Raw genomic sequence first — 21,779 nt, forward strand, 5'->3', positions numbered from 1 at the left:
TTAGAAAGACTCCAGGGTAAGGTAATCATCTATCTAGGTTTCCTGGAACCTTCGCAGTTTCTACTTGTGGAACTGGAATAATTATTAATAGTTTCCCCTCCTTTTAACTTTGAAAGTGTTCTGTTTGGGATGACCTGGTCCCCATAAACATGGTGAGTGCTATGGTGGGCACAGAAAGGGCAGGGATTAGCAGAGATTCTGGATATGCACTCTTAGTATCTCTGAATATAACCCTCCCAGAGTACTGGGGACAAAGAACTTATCATGGTGACTTTTTGAATGATTGCCATATGCAGTAACACATTGTGGCATTCTCTTTCAGGAAAATAGATTCTCTGTCCACAGTATACAGTTAAATGGTGAGTTGCTTATATTGACTCTTTGGCTTAGAAATAGGCACAGGCTCATCATGGGTAATATCATGCCAGAGGGATAGGATGAGATCTTACTGAGAGAGGCCAACAGGGAGGCAGAGTTTAGGAGTAGTGAATGGATTAGGGAGGTGAGGGAGAGGCTTGGATGCACTTTATTTAAGTCAAATGGGAGGGAAAAGAATAGACTCCATTTAAATTAAATGTATTGAGTAAAACTGATAAATAACATCATATAAGTTCCAGATGTACAACTATGTAATACGTCATCTGTATACTCCTTTGCGTGCTCACCATCCAATGTCTAGTGTCCTTCCATCAGTATATATTTGCCTTCTTTTACTCACTTCACCTACCCTTTTTCTCCCTCTCTCTCTGGTAATCACCATACCGTTGTCTGTGTCTATGAATTCGTTTCATTTGTTGCTTTCTGTTTTCTTTCCTACATGAGTGAAATAATATGGTTCTCGCCATTTTTCATCTGATTTATTTCACATAGTGTGATATTCTCAAGATCCATGTAAGTTGTCCCAAATGACAATATTTTATCTTTTTATGGCTAAGTAGTATTCCGCTGTATATAAGTACCACATCTTCTTTAAGGAGTACACTTTTATTGACATATTTTCAGTATGAATTTCAGGACCAAATCTTTACTAAGACCCAAAGGACCCCATATTCAGTAACTAACAGTACAAATTTGACAGTTTTGGGCCACAGAAAGCTGAAAACCAACCAAAACTAAAGGGAAAAGAGGGCAGTCATGAGATATATTGACTCAAATACATAATCAAGAAACAAACAAAGAGCAAGGTGAACATCATGTTTTTCAGTGGCCTAGTGATCACTAACTACCTTATTTCTCTTCTTCCTTCAGCCTTGACTTCTACAGTCTGACACTGAGTTTGGCTTCATTTGTGATTTTACAGGCTTTCTTGCTCACCTCCTTTAAGGAAAAGAATGGATATTTTCAACAGTTCTTATGGGGAGAGTCTTTTTTTTTTTTTTCTGGCAGCCCTGAGAAAACATTTTCTAGTGTCCCACTGATCCTAGGTAGATACAAGAATATTATTGTTATTTTAAATTTTAAAAATAGACAAAAAATAAAACTTCCTCTTTAAAAGTGAGAAACACAAGATGGGATACTGGTGACCTTGGATGGGGAGGGAGGCGAATGGAATTAGAAAGAGACAAGGAACATCACAAACTTTTACCTGTGAATTGAGTAGCAGGCTCAGGAGCCTGTGGCATGCATCAAAGATAATGAGTATCCAATTCACAATTAAAAAGAAATGGTAATTAGTTGAAAATAATATAATTCTTACTATCATAAAATATTGACATTTAAAAATAAAACTTTTACAGTACTCTTACATTTCCAAAGTTTTTAAAGTTCATAATCATAAAATCAATTAAAATCAATAGATGAACTATTTTTGACAGAAATTCTTGTTTCTTTTTCTTCTTAAATTCACAATAACCTTTTTCTTGTTCTACATACTGTAACTTAATATTATTATATATTTTATGCTTAAAAGCATTTTATTATCACTCTATCATCTTTTCCTTGCTATAAAAATGTAAAAGTTTAGTATTAATTTATCTTATATCCTGTGACCATAGGCTCTAAATGTTAAAAGTTATATTATATATTATATTTATATTTAATATCAGAAGAAAACAATCAAATATGTAGTTTTTATCAAAATGTTTAAATATAGGGACAAAAAAATGGCATAGATGATAAAGATTCTGTTCATCCCCTGGTGACCAAATCAAAGTTTTGATGGTAATAAGAAGCAGCAGCAAGGAAAAATCACCTGGGATCTAGATGAACAAGCCATACAGGTAGGGAGAAGTCCAAGAAATCGCCTTGCAATGGCAGAAGGTAGGACAGGGCAAGGATGCAGGGCTGGTCTCCAGAGGTTGAGTGAGACAGAGGCTGCAGCAGCAGCAGACACCTCTTAAAGAGGCCACATCCGCGAACAGATTTTTACAGTGATGGACCTGCTTGCTCTGAGCACCAGTGCCAATTTTGCTGTGCGTGGGGCACCAGGGACTTACAGGGAGACATTGTCAGAGTGATCGCCTAGGCCAAACTCTCTAGGTACAGAAATGCTGGCAGTATCCATTGTTCCCTGTGAGCCCTCCCTGATCCCAAGGTGTGGACACAGCTCAGCCATGGTCTTGAAGTCATCAAACTGGATAACAGATGTTGCTCTGCTCAGAAGATTCCCTGAAACCCCACCTCTGCCATCTTACAGCCCCACACAAGCCACATTCAGGTATATCCTCAGTGAGTTAGGTGCTCCTTGCTGAACAGGATCTAGACTTACACTGGAGGCAGCTGGCCTCAATTTGTGGTGTGGCCTTTTGAGGCAACTATAAGCACAGCATCTGTGGATTGCATGCTGAATCTTAACAGGTGGCTCTGGAGGGGTAGAGGCTTGAGCTAAGTTTGGCCTGAAGCTGAATCACTCTCAGGACTGCGCCTCTGGACACCTACTTCACAAATCCACACTGATAAGACTGGGATACTTAGTAGCTTTGCTTCGTTCATAGAAACAGACACAGAAAGGCAGCCAAAATGGGAAGACAAAGAAGTAGAAACCATATGAGAGAAGAAAGAGAACAGAGATCCGGATATAATGGAGTCAAATAATCTAACAGATGCAGAATTCAAAATGCTGGTTATAAAGATGAAATTTTGGGAGCTGTGGATAAATTCAGTGAGAACTTCAAAAAAGAGATAAAGAAAAAAGTGGAAATGAAAATTATCAAAGGGAACCGGTCTGAAATGAAGAACACATTATCTGAGATGAGAAATATATTAAATGGAATAAACAAAGTGAATAAAGAAAATGATCAAATGCCTTATCTAGAGGATGAGAAAGCTAAGTACATTCAATCAGAATGGCAAGAAAAAGATGCCAAGACTATAAAAATAATTTAAGGAGGATATGGGACACTATTAAGGTTCCAAATATTCATCAGATCAGTGTAACTGAAGAAAATCAAGATGCTGAACAGTTATTTGAAAAAATAATAATGAAAAACTTTCTTAACCTGGTGAAGGAAATGGGCATAAAACCATAGGAAGCTCAGAAAATTCCAAAAATCAGGGATTCAAAGAGGCCCACACAAAAAACACATCATAATTAAAATGCCAAAGGTTAAATACAAAGAAAGAATATTAAAAGCACCAAGAGAAAAACAAATAATTACATATAAGGGAAAATCTATAAGACTGGCAGCTGATTTCTCAAAAGAAACTATGCAGGACAGAAGGGCTTGGCAAAAAATATTCAACAGGATGAAGACTCAGGATCTACGACCAAGAATAATTTATCTCGAAAAGCTATCATTTAGAGTTGAAGGACAGATAAAGAGCTTCATAGACAAAAATAAGCTAAAGGAATTTATCACCACCAAGCCAGTATTACAAGAAGTTCTTTAAGAAGAAAAAACATGTATCAAAAACAGGAATAAAGAATGGTAACAACTACATTCCTATCAATAAATATCTTAAGTGGAAAAAAATTAAGTGCTCCAACCAAAAGATAGAGTGGCTGAGAGGATAAGAAAACAAGACACCTACATATGAAAAGGAAGGGGATGAAAGAAGATAATGCTTTGATGGATCTAGAAGGTAAAGTTAGACAGAAAAACACTATATAATTTCACTTATATGCAGTATCGAAGGAATAAAAAGAACAAACTAATCAAAAACAGACTCAAAAATATAGTGGACACTTTGGTGTCAGACAGAGGGGAGGGGGGTTTGGGACACTGGAAGAATAGGGTGAAAGGCTAAAGAAGTATAAATTAGTAGCTGATGAATAGTCACGGGATGGGGAGCACGGCGTAGGGAATGCAGTTAGCATTAATACGTTGGCTAGGTGGAGAGTCAGGGGAGGGAGGGTGCAATTGAGGGGATCGTTTTTATGAACTATGTAGATGTCTAACCAACGTACTCTATACTTGGAACTAAATTTTAAAAAAGACAAAAAATGTTTAAATATAAAAATAAAAATTTAACATAAATACATTTTAATGAGATGACTCTTTTTTGTTTCAATTAGTTCATGGGTATAGGAATAAATATTAATTTTTGCTGGAAAGAGCAATAGTTCAACTTTATTCTAGTCCTCATTTATTCCTTTTTAGTATTTCTATCATAATAAGTAATGAGAAACTTGTTCATAAATAAGAAAATGGGAATGAGATGTTTGTCATGATAATGTCACTCCTTTACGCTCTTTCCATGTTCTTTGCTGAAAATTTCATAGATTCAACATCAAAAATTATTTTTAGAGATCTATCAACTGCCTGCTGCATGAGGTCTTTCTTCAGTTTTACTGAGACAAAACAAAGCAAAAGAAAAAATTGGAAATTACCTAAGTCGTGGAAGTATTTTTTACCTAGACTCTGGTTTATTTTTGCTTTTCTAATACTTTTATGAATATTTCAAACCATCCCTTTGTTTGATATCTCAAATGTTGTTTTTTTTTTTTTTTTTTTCATGATGGGAAATAAATAATAGGAATGTTGAGGATGTGAGGGGAGGGAGGAATTGAGAACCAGCATGGCACAAGGGAGCTCACAGGCAGACCAATTTGAGGGAAGTCCATATTATAGCTGAGGATCTTGGAGTCAGTTCCATTAAAGTCTGGAAGATTGTAGCATACTTCAGGGGTGCACAGCTAGCAACTGCTTCATCAAATTATTTTGGAACGGCTAGGTCTATTAAGAAGGAGAGGGAATGCAGACAGGAGAAAGCCACAAGGAAATATGTGCCTCGCTAAGTAGAAGAAAGCCATATCTATGAACAAAATAATGGAAACAAAACCAGGGGGAAAAAGGGAGATAATAAAGAAGGAAGTTAGAAAGTGGTGAGCTTTTGCCTATTTGCCTGCAGAATGCCTAGTCCAGCGCTTCCCATGGCTTAGTGACATTACACGTATTCGCAAAGACTATAATAACAAAAATTAAATTTCTAGACCACATCTGAGTTCTGAGATCAGGATGTCCAAGGATGAGCTCAGGAAATTGAATTTTTAATGTTTACAATAGATTTTTTTTCACACAAAAATTCGTGAATCATTCATCCCATTCAGTTGGTTAAGTTTTCCTTAAACTTGAAATAACACACCACATAAGTGACATAAAGGCAAATCAAATTTTGAAAATAAATAAATAAGTAAAACTCTTTGATCTGCAGCTTTTGCCAATGTTCATGCTGCAAATCCCCTCACTTTCAAATTATCAACATGATGTTGTTGCGCCTGGAGTTGAGACAAAAATGCGTGCATTCGGCTCTTCAAAGACAGTACAAACTAACTCCGCACATTGCTGACTGTGAGAGACAAGATATTCCATTTTCAGTAATGGTAGATTAGCATGGAGCCAACTAAAACACTCACAGGCAATATTAGAAAAGCTGGATACATACAAAAAAAAATGTCTATTAAAGAAATTAGGAAACCACCAAGGCAATTAGATATTCGGAGACCTAAATCCTAGGAAGAAAGGAAACTCAACTAAGTGAATCTAGCATTCTATAGACCTTCAAAGTGTTTGATAATTTTTTTAAATTAAATTTATTAGGGTGACATTGGTTAATAAAATGATGTCAGTTTCAAGTGTACAATCCAGTAATATATCGTATGTATATTGCATTGTGTGTTCACTACCCAAAGTTAAATTTCCTTCCGTGACCATAAATTTGTCCTTCTTTACCCTTATCTATCTTCATTCCTCTCTCCTTTCTCTGTGGTAACCGCTAAACTCTCATTTGTATCTATTAGTTTTCGTTTTTCTTGACTGTTTCTTGCTTTCGGTTTTATATACCTGTATAAGTGAAGTTCTCTAGTTCTCAACTTTTTCTGCCTGACTTGTTTTGCTTAGTATGATCATCTCAAGATCCATCCGTGTTGTGGCAAATGGCAATATTTCATCTTTTCTTATGGCTGAGTAATATTTCATTTAAAACTTCTAACATATTACAGGGAAAGATTTGAGAAACAGCACAGTAAGCAAATACTACGGGTCATATGGTCTTTCCCGAACTTTTGGGATTATCACTGGCCTATGGAAAAAATTCTGAAATTTGAATCTATTAAGGCAGCCTGAACTTTTGTGTGTGTGTTGGCGGGGAGGATGGGACTGTTAGGTGTCCTTAGAGAAGAGAGTCATAGAGAAGTGAGCCTGGAAACTGACCTGTTTTATAATTCGAGGTTGTATGTATATATATGTGTGTGTGTGTGTGTGTGTGTGTGTGTGTGTATGCTTATAGCCGTGAGAAACCAAGAAAAAAGTGGAAGCCAGTAATGAAGGAGCTCAGAAGAGCTTTCGGTTGTCTCAAAGGGCTGAGGTGACACAAATTGAGTTCAGAGCTCTCTAGGGCATCCCAAGAAACTGCAGATTTGCAGATCTTCAATCGAGATACCTGAAATGTGAGACCTGAGTTAGAGTGAGTGAGCAATAAATGGGTTCTTAGAAAGATGGAAACCTCCTCCTGCAATAGTTTAGCTTTTGATTGGATTAAGATGTTTTGCCTCTTCTTATTGTCTGTTGGGAGATATAGTTTCACCCAGAGATTATACATGTTTTTAATACACGATTTCTGTTATTCATTAAAAATGTCAGTGGACATTCTAGTATACATAACAAAGAACTATACCAACAGGCAATCAAGCTATTAAGATCATCATACACAGTCTTCAGAATAATTAGTTCACATATTCAAGAATATAGATGACAATATGGACAATATAACTAGTGGACACATATGCATTTCTTTTGCTGAGTAACAAACTACCACAAGTTTAATGGCTTAAAATAACACACATTTATTTTCTGTCTCCATGGGTCAGGAGTTCAGGCACAGTTTATCATTCTCAGGGTCTCATAGGATATAATCTCTGTGTCAAATAGGTTCAACTGGAAAAAATCTGTTTTTACATTTATTCAAGTTTTTGGACAAATTCATTTCCTGTGGCTGTATGGCTTAACAATATAGTAACTGAAATTAAGGATTCAATAATTGTGTTTAAAAGCAGATCATATTAAACACAAAAATTGTGTTTAAAAGCATAGCTAAATAAAGGACTCTTTGTCTGGAATACAGATAAGCTGAAAAATGTATAGATTGAAAGATAGAGAAGAAAAAAGACATATACTGAAAAAAGCATAAAATATATGTAAGATACAGTAAAAAAACTGAAATTGTGTGTAACTGCAATCAAAGTAGGAGAAAAGAGATAATAGTACCAAAGAAATATTGGCAAAAAAATTATTTTAAAAAAATTGAAGAAAGACATTCAACCACAGATTTAAAAAATAACAAATCCCAGATAGGATAAATAGAAAATCATTTAGCACTTTATTATAAAGCTGCCAAAAACAAAGGAAGAGTTAAAAATTATAAAAATTGCCAAAAAGAAAAAAAAAACACATTCTGTTAAACGAAGTAACAATGACAGTTGAATTATTATAAGAAACAACAGAAGTCCGATGTTAGTTGAAGAGAATTATTAGAGTGCTTCCAATCTAGAATTCTTTACTCAGAAAAAAAAACAAAACGATATAATTGAAAAAAAAATCACCAACACATGAATTTTAGAAGAAAAAACACTTAAAATTATTCATTTGAAATAATATAGTCCCAGAATAAAAATGCTTAAGAAATAAGTTGTAAAAAAGGGTAAATACGTAGCTAACCTTAATATTAACTGTATAAAATACTAAAAATAATATCATGAATATATATACATATAATGTTTATCAGTAATATGCATAGAAAAATCCAAAAGTTACAAGAAAATAAAAGTAAAAGACTTCTAACATTCTTTTCTTGACCAGGAAATGATAAATTTATATTGACAAGCATACTCTAATATCTAGTGTAAATTCTAAAATAATAGTTAAAAACAGTAACCTAAGAAGCTTGTATTGGGTAAGAACAGAATAGTAAAGCACACTTGATCAATTGAAATTGGGCAATAGAGTACATGAAGTATTTAACAAGTGGGCAAAACATAAAACTAATATTAAAAGACATATTTAAACACATGTATATTAGTAATAAGATTAGATGTAGATATAATAAATTCTATGCTTAAAAACAAAACATATATATGCAGAATAAATCGAACTTATTCTGCTTATAAGTACTTAGACATCAGTTTAAAAATATAAGAATAAATACAACATACCAGGTAAACACAAAACAAAATGTAGCTTATCGAGATATACTAATACTAAATAAAGCAGTTTTCAATGCAAAAAGCATTTATGAGAAATAAATAATAATATTTCATAATAAAAAGGATAATACTTTAAGAAAATATAAAAATTCTGTCTGTTTATACCTAATATCATGTCCTAGAAAATACATACAGTAAAAATTGACAGGAAAAAAAATTCACACTATTTATGATCTACTATTACAGTGAAAGATTTTAACATACCTCTATACTAGATATTTTATGGAGAATCACAACCAATTAGACACAAATTCTTCTTGAAAATTAAAAAAGGAAGAGCAATTCACAACTTTTATAATGAGGTTGGGAAAATCTGATATCGCCCTCTCAAAAAAAGAAAAAGATTAGAAAGGAAAGTAACTGACCAAATCTCTTTCTTGTCATAGATTGCTTAAATTCTATAGTAAATATTATCAAACCAAATCCAATTTATATAAACCAGATAATATATCAAGATCAAGTCAGTTTTACTCTAAGGATGAAAGAATGACTTAACATTAAAAAAATAATCAATGAGATTCACTGTATTAATGTAAAACGAGAGAAATAACATGATCTTCCTAATAAATTTAGAAAAAGACTTTAATAAAATTAAATCTTTCATGATTAAAAAAGAAAAACTTTTAGTGAACTAATTATATAAAGGCATTTTGTAAATCTGAAAAAGGTTTTGATAAAAAAATCTACTATAATTATTATACTGATTCTGAAATATTGAATTTCATGATGAGAACAGTAAAAAGAAAAGAACACTCTGAGAACCATTTTATTACAATGCTGTACTGGGAAATACGAGCCACTGTATTTAATAAAGAAATAAAAATACAAGTTACATGGACTGAAAAAAGAAAGAACATGCTTGTGTATATAGAAAAGCTTCATGGCTTTGGATTATGCAAAGACTGCCTAAAAAAATTAAACAACAATTTAAAAAGGCAAGCAAAGAAAGAAAAAATTAAAAGAACTTAAAAGATAAAATTCTAGCATTATATGTACATTTAGTAAAGTTATTGAATAAAATAAATAAAAATTGCCTAGATTTTTTTTTTTTATCTCTAACATATAAAGTGCTTGGCGTTTGCCACTCTTTTTCTTATAATATGAAAGAGCTGGAGAACTTACAAATCGATGACTTTTCATATATTCATCAACCACCACCTAAGATTCTAGAGAGGTGTGTGTATTCAGAAAGATACAGTCTAGATCTGCTTATTTGGAATAGAAGCTGCTTGAGTCATAATCTGGTAGGAATACTTACATGGTAATTTTGACAAATTGCTGGAGGCAGAGTTTGGGCTGCTGTGAGTCTGAAATTTCTAGGGGCAGCATTCTTAGAAGAGGTTCATAGTTTTGAGGGCTGTACCTGTAAAAACCTCATCATCGGGTTCTCATGATGAGGATCTAAGCAATAGCCTCATGGCTCTGGCAGAAGGAGGAGAAACATACTCCCATTGAGCTACTCCCAGGACCTTCTAGATATCAAAGACCGAGTCCACAAGGAGAAAAGATTATACCAGATAGTTTATTCCAGCCTGAAGGAGGCACTTCTTTTCCCTGTGGCCTCCTCTAGCCTCTCCGTTTCACTTAAATAGGAAAAGCACAGTTAACAGAAATTAGGATATCAAGAAAATAAATTGTGATAGGTATATCAAGGGAAGGGGGTAGGGAAAAATAAAATTAACAAAACCTTGCCCCTGGAGAAACACATTGAAAAATGACATCCCTGAGAGACAGGTCCATCAAAAGACTGAGATTTAATCAGAATATTATACAAGAACTCCTTTTACCCAAACTTTACTGCCTTGTCAACTGGGCTCCAGTATAAGAACGATGGTTTGCATCTGAGAGATCTATTAGACAGTCTCTGAGGGAAATACTTAGGGAAGCCAAGAGGAGAGATAAAAACAAAGACACGAGAAAAAAATAAAATCTCTGGCATATATAGCTATAGTACACATTAAACACAACCCACCTTCTAGACAGATTAGCATAAATTCTCACACTAACAGTCTATTTGCCTCTTTACTTCTATACACAATACAAAATATCCAATTTTAAACCAAAAAAGTATAAGCCATGCCAAAAGGCAAGGAAAAAACACAATATGAAGAGACAAAATGATCATTAGGACCAGCATCAAATATTACTCAAATGTTGAAATTATTGAATCAGAAATTTAAAATAACTGTGATTAGTAAATTAAGGGCTTGTAAGAAAAAGATAGACAACATGCCATAATACATGGGTAATGTAAGCAGAAAGATAGAAACTTAAAGAATAAAAAGGAAATGATGTAAATCAAAAACACTGTAACAAAATTGAAGAATCCCTTTGATGAGCATATTTATAAACTAAATATAGCCAAGGAAAGAATTAGTGAGCTTGAAGATAGGCCACTACCAATTTCCCAAACTCAAATGAAAAAAATTAAAAGAATGAAAGAAAAACAGAACAGAGCAACCAAGAAGTGTGCGACAATTTCTACAGGTATAACCTACACAAAATAAGACCAAAATATTTTTAGTGATAATAACTGAGAGTATGCCAAAAACAACAGAAAACAAAACACAAACCCAGGAATCTCAGAAAATACTGTGCAGGATAAATACTAAAAATTCTATACCTAGTTATATCCTTTTTAAACTGCAGAAAACCAAAGAAAAATGGAAAATTTTGTAGGAAGCCAGGAAAAAAAAAAAAACTTACCTACAGATGAACTTAGATAAGAATTACGTTGAATTTCTAACTAGAAATTACACAAGGAAGAAGAGAGGGGAGTTAAATATGTACAATTTTGAAAGGAAAAAAAATACCAACTTAGTATTTTATATGCAGAGAAATTATCTCTCAAAAGATAATATTCTTATTGATTTAAAGGTTAAGTGTTCATGTAAAGAATTAATAATAACATTGTATTTTGTGATTTTTTGCCATAGATTAGTGAAATAAATGACAACAATGTCACCTGGGATAGATGAGAGAAAGTGGGAATATTTTTTACTATGTGTAAAGTCGTGTGATGATATTTGACTTAGATTAGTTAAACATATTATTGTAAACTCTACAACCACGAATATTGTTTAAGTATACTAATATTCTGAGTAAGAAATAAAATTCAATAATATAAAAAGCTCAAATAAAACCGGAGAAGTAAGAAGAGGGGAAAATCAAGAAATAAAAGAATAAATTTAACTAATAAAAAATGTGGTAGATATTACTACAACTGTATCAATATTTACTTTAAATGTGAGTGGCCTACATACATCGATTAAAAGATAGAGATTGTCAGAGTGATTTTAAAAGCCCAGCTATTTGAAATCACTTAAAATATATAGACCCAGATAAGTAAGAAGTAAAAAAATTGAGAAAGATATACCATGCTAAAATTAACATAATATTAAAATAGCGATTTTAATTTTAGTCACAGCAGAGTTTAGAACAAAGCAGATTATCAAGGATAAACAAACAGTATCATAAATGTGTATGTATCTAACAATAGTATATCAGTATACATAAAGGAAAATTGACTAAAAAATAGAAAACTGAAAAGTTAAATAAACAAAGTCAGTAATATAGTTGCAGACTTTAATACTTCTCTGTCAGTAATTAATAGATCAAGTGGCAGAAAATCAGTAAAGACATAGAAGACTGAACAAGACTACAAATCAACTTGCTTCCATTTATATTTATAGACTACTTTATGAAATAACAGCAGAAATCCTTGTACTCAAACAAGAAAAATCCGCTAAGATTAACCACATTTGGTGCCATAAAATAAACCTTAACATACACATTTTTTTTTATTTATAAAGTATGTTCTTAGAGCAAATGGAATTAAACTAGAAATCAATAACAAAAATATAGATGAAAAATATCTAGATATTTTAAAATAAATTACACATTTTTAAGTAACCCATGGGTTGAAAAAGTCAAAATAAATTTTAAAGTATTTTAAACAACATAAGAATAAAAATGTTATCAAAATATATGGGATGTAGCAAAACACTGCTGAGAGAGATTTATAGCATTAAATGCATACATTAGTAAAAAATGAAAGATTTCAGGTAATAACATGCTTTTAATTTAGAAAACTATAGGAAAAAAGAGCAATTTAAGCCTAAAGAAAACAGAAATTAAATAAAACCTTGCATAAACATTACACTTTTCACAAAAAAAATTTAACTCCAATGAATCATAGTTCTAAAATGTCAACCTACAAAATCTTCTGAAAATAACATGGAAAAGAATCTAGGTGTCCTTGTATTTGGTGATGGGTTTTTAGATATTACATTAAAAGCATGATCTGGTATTATTAATGTAAGTTAAATATATTTTGCTGAGTGAAAGAAGCTAAATCCCAATAATATATATTGCATAATTACATTTCAATGGCATTCTGAAAATAGGTAAAACTGCAAGAATAAAAAACAGATTAATGGTTGGCAGAGTTTGAAGGAAGTTGGTGATCTGACTATAAAGGAACCACAAAACTGAAATTCTAGAGTGAAGGAAATGATTTGTGTGATGGATACCTAACTCTGTGGGTTTAGCAAAACCCACAGAATATATACGACAAAGAGTAAATCTAACTGTATTAAAGTAAAATTATATTACTTAGAATATTAGGGGATTGAATTCAATGTGACAAATGGCTTTTACTGTATTACAAATGTGTGAAATAACCTTATGCTAAAGGGTGAAGAAAAAAATAAATTGAACTAAGAAATTTCAGAAAAAAAAAACAGTGCTTTGACCTCATACCATAAAGCTAAAAACAAAAAGGACTATACATAAACATTGCCATCTAGTTGTTAAATATACAAGGTACATGCTAGAAATTAAGAAATCATTTTACATGTGTAGTAGAAGTGAAACATATGTAAATACAATTTAGATGATAGGAATCCAAGTAGCTCTCAACCAGGTAAAAAAATTACAAGGAACAAGAGAAAGCAGCTAGAATTGACTATTAGTTCTGAGTTGGAGTCAGAGGTTTCAGCGTTAACTCATGTTCACTTTAATATGCAAATATATTGTAGACAAGTAAATGCAGATATAATTATAGACATGTTTGTATACGCTGCTTATTATAAATGCACATATATTTTTTAATTGTTCGCCTGGGAGGACCTAGAAACAGCAAGACCCCCATAGCAATGAGTACAGTCAGCACTCAGATTTTGGTTTCTAATACCTTCATCCCTAGTAAAAGAAACCAGGGCTCTTTAGAAAAATGGCTAAATCTAGGACTAAGAGAGAGAAAACACAAGACAAGACTGTAGCATTTTGTAGTGCCAGAAAAAAAAAAAAAACTTTTTAAGAAAGAAAAAAAAAATCAGGGCATGTCAAAAGAACACAGAAACCAGTTTGAATGAACTCTCAATGACCAAAAACAGAACAATGTGAAGAGCATATTAAATAATGACAGTATTGGATTATAACCAGAAGAAACTAAATAGCTCTGAGTGGAAAATGCAGCAGGCAACGTTAAAATCAGTTGGAGAAATCTTAAAAGAAATGGGCTACTTACATGACCTAAAGTATCTCTGCTACCTTTACCAATTACTTTGGTCACTTTAATATTTGACCACAGTTCTTGGAAGTTCTTTCCACCCGGAGGTAGAATTGAATTTCTCTCTACTTGAGAAAGACCTGAACTTAGTGACTTACTTCAAATAAGAAGAATATGTAAAGGGAAAATTAGTAATTTTCCAGTGAAGAAAGCAGGCAAATAATTTCTTAATCAGTGATCAAGGTTAACATCACCAATGGTAAATCATATTGGTATCATGTGCCCCTGATATGATATGATATATGATATGATGTGATATGATATGATGAGAAGGACACCTGTAATAGTTTACTTCAAGTATTATTAAATAGTGGAAATCTTGATCAACTTTGTTTTATTCTTGGTTTAATGGGAAAGGTTCTGGTATTTCCCAGTTAAGTAACACACTGGCTTTTATGTTATGTATAATCACATTTGGGAAAAATCCACCAGTTACTATTTTATTACATTTATTTTTAAACTTTATAGAGAAGTTTATTAAACACATAGAAAAGCACAAAATGAGACGTTTATAGCTCATTTATTTGCATAAATGAAACATAACCTTGTATGCAGTAACGAGGTCAACAAAGAGAACATTGCCAACAGCTTTGCAGCTTCTTTTTGCCCTTGTAAGTCACCACCCATCACAAAGCTAACTAATTCCCTGACCTCCACCACCAAAGAATGGTCTTGTCTGTTTCAAAATCTGTAAAAATGGAATCATATAGTACTCTTTTATGAACACTCTTTGCTCAATGTTTTCAATGTTCATTGATGCTAGAAAGGAAGTGGTAAAATTATCCTCATTTGAAGGTATTTTGATTACATATCTGGAAAATTTAATTGTTTTGTATACTTGACAGTTATTAAATAATCAATAATATGTAAACAAAAGTGAAATAAAACATATAAAGAAAGAATATATTGCATTTTTATATCAAACAAGGAAATAGCTATATGTAATTTCAAGAGCTATCTACAGCCTATATGAGGAAAACTATGATTTTCCAGATAAAGGGAAATTCCTGAGAAAGGAGAAATTGTAACCTGAAAAAATGAAAGACGTACCATATTCTTCTGCATGGGAACTCAAGATTTTTAGAATATCATTTATCCCTAAATTAAATTAATATATACATTACTTGTAATCCTAATAAAAATAGCACATTTTTTCAGCAGCTAGACAGATGATAATAAATTTTATTTTAAAAAGAAATAGCCCTATCAGACATTAAAACATACCCTAAATTTTATTTAATTAGAACCGCTAGGGCACAAAATTAGAAAGACTAGTGGAACAGGAGAGAAAATTCAGAAATAGTCTTAATTATATATACATATTTACTATATTTTAAAGCAGCATCTTGAAACAGTTATAAAAACATTGACCCATTAAAAATGGCATTAAATTGGATATTCATAAGAAAAAAATAAAATTATATCAGAGCAATTCTACTTACCATGAACCAAGATAGATTCTCCAATGAATCAGAGTATTAAATGTAATATACAAGGTTACGAATACTAAGAAAAATACAGGTACATTTTTTTATGACTTGAGAAAAGGGAATTTTCATAATCCTGACTGAAAAATCCAGGAGTCATTCATTGATAGTAAAAAAATTTCATTGTAAAAAAAAAAAAGGAAAACAGAATTTTTGAATGGCAAGAAACTTACAAACAAAAGACACATACACTGGAAATATATATGTAAATAAATATATATTCACATATATTGTATATTTACATATATGTATGTATGTATATATTAACATTTTACCCAGTTATATATATGTATGTGTGTGCCTAAGTATGTATATCTATAAATATGTGTGAATAGAATTGAAAAGTTTTTATTTTTAATAACATTTCTAAAAATAAAGATGAGAACATCAACAAAAAATTTTTAATTGCTCTTATATTTATAAAAGGACATTTGACCTTATTCATTATAGAAACATCTCAAGCCTAAAATGTACATGTTTAGAAATCATTTCTCACCTATTAGTTGACAAATTTTTTTAAAATTGACCATACCTTCCGTTGAGGAGGCTCTCATACATTGCTAGAGGGTATGAAAATGTTACAAATCCTGTGAAGAGGAATTTAGTAATACCTAGCAAAAGTGCATATGCATTTATCTTTGAAGTTACTAGAATGCCATTTTTAGGAAGTTACTAGAAAGATGCCTTATTAAAAATGCGAAAAGATTTATACACGAAGCTGTTTCATTGCAGAAAAAAAGCAGCAAAACACTATAAATAACTCAAACGTCCATTAATCAAACTGGACCAGGTGAATCAACTCTGGTACATCCACAGAATAAGTTGTAAAAATCGATGATGAATATTATTACATACTATTAATTAGCAATCTCCAAGCTATATTATAAAATGTAAATAGAGGTAGAGAAAAGTGTTGTAGTATGCTATTATGAAAGGAAATACTTATGAAGGCAAATATATAGATTAGATGATGATAGATGATAGATGATGACAGATGATAGGAAGAGAGAAGATAGATAGATAGATAGATAGATAGATAGATAGATAGATAGAAAGAAATCAGAAAACATTTTAAAGTAGCTAGCTATAGGAAGAAGGGATATCACTGGAGGATCTCTTTGATATGTTTTACTAAGATTTGACTTTGGAATCATGAAAATATATAATTTTAAGAGGACGCTAAATTCTAAAAGCAATCCCTAAAAATTAAGAAGCCATGGGTTCCAATATCCACTTAATTTGTACCATAACTATCAGAGAGGAATTATGTTAAAGAACTTTAAAACATAGTAATTAATGATACATCTCTAGTGTAATATGCACCGAGAACAACAACAACAAAAAATTAACCTATTCTTGTAATCATATTGTTGGTGGTAGTGTCAGTATTATTATTATAAAACTTTCACGTGTAACGAGGGATAAAGCAAATGAATAACTTACAAGATATGCTGATTATATCATTCCCAGGATCAGTAAGAATTGGGACTTATTTGGGAGGAGGAACAAGATAAAGATGTAATATGGAGGAGGTTAAGTGAAAGCAAGTCTATAATCCTGAAAGTTATTTGCAAATATCACTATAAACTTGTGACGTATTTATTTCTCTCTCTACTTTGTCTATTGCAAATACTTAGAAACAGCGACCAATTCAAGTATAATGAGTGAAGAGGAATTTTTCACTCAAATGGCTAACCTTGTAATCAGCTCTTTGTTCTGCTTCTGTAGACATGCTTGCCACATAAGCTGAAGATCAGCTGAAGACTCACCCTTCCCTTTGCTTGTTCTGTCTAGATAATAGATGTATTGACTTTGCTTATTAAGCCCTATAAAAGTAAGTTAACCCCTGAGTTTGGGGCATGGATCTTCAGAGCTTCAGGTCTTCTGGAACCTCTGGCGTAATAAACCTGAGTTATCCAACTGTCCGAGTGGTGTTTGGTTTCTCGCTGGTCTGATTTCTGCAACATGAGCACCCCACCACCCAAACCGTGGTCTTGTGCTATTGTCTCTGGGGGTCCTTGAATATTTGAGCATATCAGATAATAAGAAAAATTAACAAAGTCACAAAAGGTTATGTCAAAAGGATTGTGCCAACTGCAAGAGACCCCACTTACTAATAACAGGATAATTTGAACATCAATAAAGAAAATAATTGCAATGGATTGAAACACATTAACTATATTTAAGTAGCTAAATTTGGAAAGTGTTTTAGGCTCTGAACAAACATTATTTTGAAATCTGGTAAGTAGAAGAAAGAAATAAGCATTTATATTTTCTATTATTTACAAACTATGTTACTGGTAAACAAATACTAGATGTATCATTTACTGAATTATTCCAAATAACAGATGAATAAAAAATATAGTCAGAACTAGACTATAGATATGTTCAATCTCTAATAAAATAATGGAATTTTACAAAAAGAGAGATATAATATATCTCTTGATGGAGGAACACAACACCTCAATTAAATAGTTCTCAAAACAGAAAAGAGAACTGGGAGAGGAGGAGAGGAGTGAGGAAGGGGATGGAAGAAAGGGAAGAAAAGAGAAGGAAGAGTCTTGATTAAGCTTCTAGATGCAGCAACCAAATTACGAGAAATACAGAACATATAATGACATAGTAAATGGCATCATGGAGAGGCAATAAGAAAACTCTGGACCATGAAAATCACTATGAGTAAATAATTAAATTTTGCAAAAATTAAATTTCTAGGGAAAAAAGAAAAGGACATTGAGCCATAAATTTAAAAACTTAAGAGACCTACCAACCAAACATAATGCTTATATATTTATGGAATTTAATATAAACATCTTGCTGGTTAAAATATGAAATTTATAAAACAAGTAAAAGTTATATTCCTGAATAAGTATCACATTGATGAATGACTGTGAAATTTTCAAGTTTTATTATGATATTGTGGTTATACTTGAAAAAAAGATCTTTAAAATTTATGCTAAAATATTCTTTCATTAAGAAATACAAATTGGTAGTTACAAAATAGTCATGGGGGTGTAAAGTATAGCATAAGGAATATAGCTAATAATATTGTAAAAACTATGTGTGGTATCAGATGGGTACTAGATTTAACAGAGTGATCATTTCGTAAGGTATATAAATGTCTAATCACTGTATTTACACCTGAAACTAACAGAGTATTGTGTGTCGACTATAATTGAAGACTAAAAATTTTTTAAATTAAAATATACTGTCTGAAATGATTTGAAAATCATATGGAAAGAAAGAAATGAGGTATGAAAGAAACTAGATTGAAAATTAATTTTAGTTCTTGAAATTGATTGCTGAGTGGTGGGAACATGAGGGTTCATTATATTGTTTTATTTATTATTATACATATTTGAAATTTTTATAATAAAAAATTTATAAACAGCAACAACGAACATGCTATAAAGTTGAGGAAAACACTAAAGAGTACCTGTTGTATGATTCAATCTATATTGTGTTTAAAAACTGGCCAAATAAAACATTGGTGACAGTAGGTGTCTTCAGAGACAGAAATGTAAGGCGCATGAGGGGCTTCTGGAGTGCTGGAGTGCTGGTGTCCCCTGATCTGCATGGCTCTCCTGATTCGTGATATCCACTGAGGTCTCCTTTTGTGGTCTGTAATTGTTTCTATATTAATCTTCAACAGAAAGCTAAACTTAATTTTTAAAGAATCCTGTGCTTATATTAAGAACTTAACATTGTCAAGTGAGGTGAAGAAAAATTGGAGTCCCTAAGTGCTCACATCTACAGAGAAGCACAATTACACACATACAGCAAAATAGAAATGTGATAAAGACTCAGTTAATATCAACTTCAAAGAAGTTGGTTTTGTAAAATAAAATTAGCTTTTTCTTAAGATGAGATGAGTAATTATATTAATATAACCCAGATTATACAGATTTGAATCCTTATACAGCTGTTAATCCTTACCTTGTAATAGATTATAAACTATCTTAAACTATATTACCATTTTTTAGTAAACAATAATATTTTTTATTAAAACTAAAAGGAACTACAACAAAAAACAACTTATATGAGCTCTCTAATTTACAAAATAACAACTAGATATATTTCACATGGAAAGGAGAATTTACTAATCTGTAATTTTGTGCAGATCAGAAATAGAGATATAAGGGAGAAAAAGAGAAAGATGTACATATATCTGCTTATCCTGTGAGCAGGTCTTGTTTTGAATTTTTATTTTTAATTGTGGGAGAGTAGATAACCAAAAATTATGATACTATCTGACCTCTCAGAAGGTACGACTTAACTAAGTTGTTTTCTTCTAGTAATTTACGAATCCCAGAGAAACCAACACCATCAAACTTGCTTATATGGCTATGAGAGGCCTTCTTGCTCCATGCTTCTGGGAAATCCCTACTCATTCTTCGGATCTCAATCCAAATGTCACCTTCACTCTCTTCCTGCACTGTGCTATTATGACCTTGAAGTCCTGGCACTTTCTGCAGTTAGAGCAGTCTTCACAAGGGTCTGAATTATCTTTAACAGGTTTTTTTCCCCTTCTCACATTAGACCTCTGTGAGAGTAAGAGTTTTGTCTTATTCTTCAGTGATAGTAGTAGAACAGAATTTGAGCTTGGTCACAGTTTCACAGCTCTCTAAATTTTAGTTTTGTCACCTATAAATTAAATTGAATAATAACTTCCTTATAGGGTAATTATGAGACGTATATGACTTGTGAGGTGTCCAGTACAATGCATGGCATATAGCTGGCATTTAATTAACAAGGGTCGACATCTGGGAAGGCAGCCATCTCAAGCTTACCACATACCTGGCACATATATACATCTGCTGAATACACACATGAACTCTATAAATGAGCTTTGGTTGTACTGCTAACATAGTTGGTTTCAATCTTTGGTTGGAAATTTTCTGTAAAGAAGAAATGATTCTATTACTAAAAATCTTTTTAACCCAATATAGAAACAGAAATGTTTCGGAATTCTCTTACACTTGTTTTTTTGTAAGTCACTTCTTTCTATTCATAAAAAGCTTACCAATAAGCATGAGTTGTTTAGCAAATACATGCCATATCCCAGACTATATATATTATACCAGACTATGGTATAACAAACCATTAGACCAAATTTTAAACTTTATATAATAACATATAATTCTCTACTCTTTTCCAACAAACGCTTGGTTATATCTTAGGTGGTCAAACAAAGATCGTCCAGTCAAAAAAAAGAAAAAGCTATGTATTAGTGCAATGTAAAGTCATTGCACAAGAAGATAAGGTGGAATGGGGTGGCCCAATTTTTGTTAATAGGGTGACAATATGTATTTCTTCTTCTAGTACCAATAGAGTCAATTTCAAATATACTGAATTTCAATATACTGAATCTATGTGACACCAGGAGATTCTCCACAGAACAGAATTCCTCATCTGCCTTACTTAATTTTTTTTGTAGACTGAATCTCACAGGCAAGGCAGAAAAACGTATATCTTTGATCTGCCTACTAGGTACACCCAATATGGACACAATAAAAAAAAAAAAATGTGTTAAGAAGCAACTGACCAAACTAGTTATTTTTAACAACAAAACATCCATTGGACATATCCATGACTGTGGTGTCATTTAGAGATTTAACGTAATTTGAAATATCTATTTCAGGTACTGAAGTGAAAATAGCCATGTCCAGGGTGCCAGCTTGCAGAAAATTGAAATTTTTAAATGAAAATATATTACAATACTAGCATCTTTCTATTCTATACTCCCACAAATTATTTATTCAGAAGCTTGTGAATTGGATTTGCAACTACTGTTACGTCTTACACAGTACAAAAGAGAGAATGCCTGGTGGACTTTATTGTTTAATTACATAACACTTGATGTCAGATCTCACATAATATTCTCTTGGCTGGGGTTTTTATTGCTAAGCTTTTACAAACATTAACTGTGTGCTTTTTCTGTGCACTTAGAAATCTCTAAAGTAACATTCCTTGGATATTGGATATTCTGAGGTATCTAGATAGTGCTTGTCCTGTAGACAATATTTTAGATATGACCTGGGGCATCTAAATTAAGTTTGAATCACCTTCTAAAGGCAAATAT

Source organism: Rousettus aegyptiacus, unplaced genomic scaffold (assembly GCF_014176215.1).
Source record: "Rousettus aegyptiacus isolate mRouAeg1 unplaced genomic scaffold, mRouAeg1.p scaffold_m13_p_7, whole genome shotgun sequence".
Lineage (NCBI taxonomy): Eukaryota > Metazoa > Chordata > Mammalia > Chiroptera > Pteropodidae > Rousettus > Rousettus aegyptiacus.